The sequence below is a fragment of the Vicia villosa genome, unplaced genomic scaffold, assembly GCF_029867415.1.
Source record: "Vicia villosa cultivar HV-30 ecotype Madison, WI unplaced genomic scaffold, Vvil1.0 ctg.000456F_1_1, whole genome shotgun sequence".
Lineage (NCBI taxonomy): Eukaryota > Viridiplantae > Streptophyta > Magnoliopsida > Fabales > Fabaceae > Vicia > Vicia villosa.
This window is the reverse complement of record NW_026705218.1, coordinates 250,743-252,402: the sequence shown is the minus strand read 5'-3', so window position 1 is coordinate 252,402 and position 1,660 is coordinate 250,743.

Genomic DNA, 1,660 nt, shown 5'->3' with positions numbered 1-1,660 from the left:
TGATGCTTGCAACGATGGATGGCGAGAACTTTCCGCACCCTGTGAACGCAGATGTAGTCAAAAAATACTTCGCATAGACCTGATAAAAAAAAAAGAAAAGAAAAAAAAAGAGAAAAGAAAAAAGAGAAAAGAAAGAAAAAAAAGGAAATGAATCAGGCAAAAGAATGAAAAAGAAACAAATATACCCGCTAAGTTGAAAACCCGAAAGGGCGACTTAGGCAAAAAAGGGACAAAAGCGAATGACTACATCTTGCATGCCACCTTGGCAATCACTCTTCATACATGCTTAGGGCTCCCGACCGAGGGATAAGCAAGACTCTGTGTTCTTGAGTTTGCACCTGGCGGCTCAAATCCCTAAAGCATTCACAAGTTCCAATCACTTTGTTTAGGGCTCCCGACCGAGGGATAAGCAAGACTCCGTGTTCTTGAGTTTGCACCTGGCAACTCAAATCCCTAAAGGCACTCACGAACCCCGTCGGGTCCACAAGTTCGGTGATGTCACCCATCAGTTATCAGATCGGGCAGTGATCAATCCTAATGAGTACGGTCTTCCAAAGCAAGGAGATGAGAACGTCGGAGTTATAAAAGTGATAGCGGGATCGAAACCAATGGATATCCGTTTCACATTGCCATTTCTCTTGTACTCAATAAATGTGTGGTTACCTCTTACTAGGAACTACTTCTGAAATGTGTTCCCTCTTTTACGAGCATTCTGTTCGCAATTAATAAAAATCTCTTTATCTTAAACAACTGTTTTCTTTTACTGTTTTGTTTGCATAAAACGTCCTGGATTTGTGTTAAACTTTGCATATGAAAACCGCATCGCTTTTACAATACATGATTAGAAATGATAAAATCTTTGAAATTACCTCAAAGTCTTGTGTGACCAGGATGGAAGGCCAAGATACCATGCTATATCCTGGGGCATTTTTCATTTGTTTGTCTCGCAGGTACGTCCTTGCAAGCGCTTAACATCAGCATATTGGTGGACACGGTTATGAGAGATTATCACTCCCTAGCCGAGTGCATCCTAACGAGATTCTCATTCCCCAGCTGAGTATATTTGGATGAGACTTTCTTCGTTCCAAGATTCTCATCTCTGCATCAAAGCACATCTTGATGCATTCTCTATGTTCTAGAAGCATTATTCCCCGGCGGAATGTCTTCTCCCCAGTTGAGTCATGATTGGATGGTATCTGATTCCCCGACAAGCTCTTAATGAGGTTCCTTGACCGAACTCCTCATTCTCCTCAGTAGAGTGTTTCTCTCCCTAACAGATTGACCTGTTTTCCCCAGGAGAGTCATCTTATTCCCCAGTGGGATTGCCTTAACAAAAGGTTCTTATGCTAAGTTCCTTATCCCCAGCGGATCTCTCATATCCCCAGCAGCTCGCTTTGCAAAAGTATTCATCTTCCCCACTGAATTTCTTCCTTCAGCAGAGATTCATACGCATCCTCAGCAGGATCTGTTTTCATCTAGGACTTCCCCAACGGGATGCGTCCTACACCAGCAGGTTGTTCACTCCTCGCCAGAGTTATCTTCATGACTTGCCTTTATCTCCTCATCCCCAGTATGTCGAGAATTTGCTTCTCTAATGAAGTTGCAAGGGTCTTCCCCAAGCAGTTAAGTGGGATGTTCATATCTTCAAGCAAGATTTATT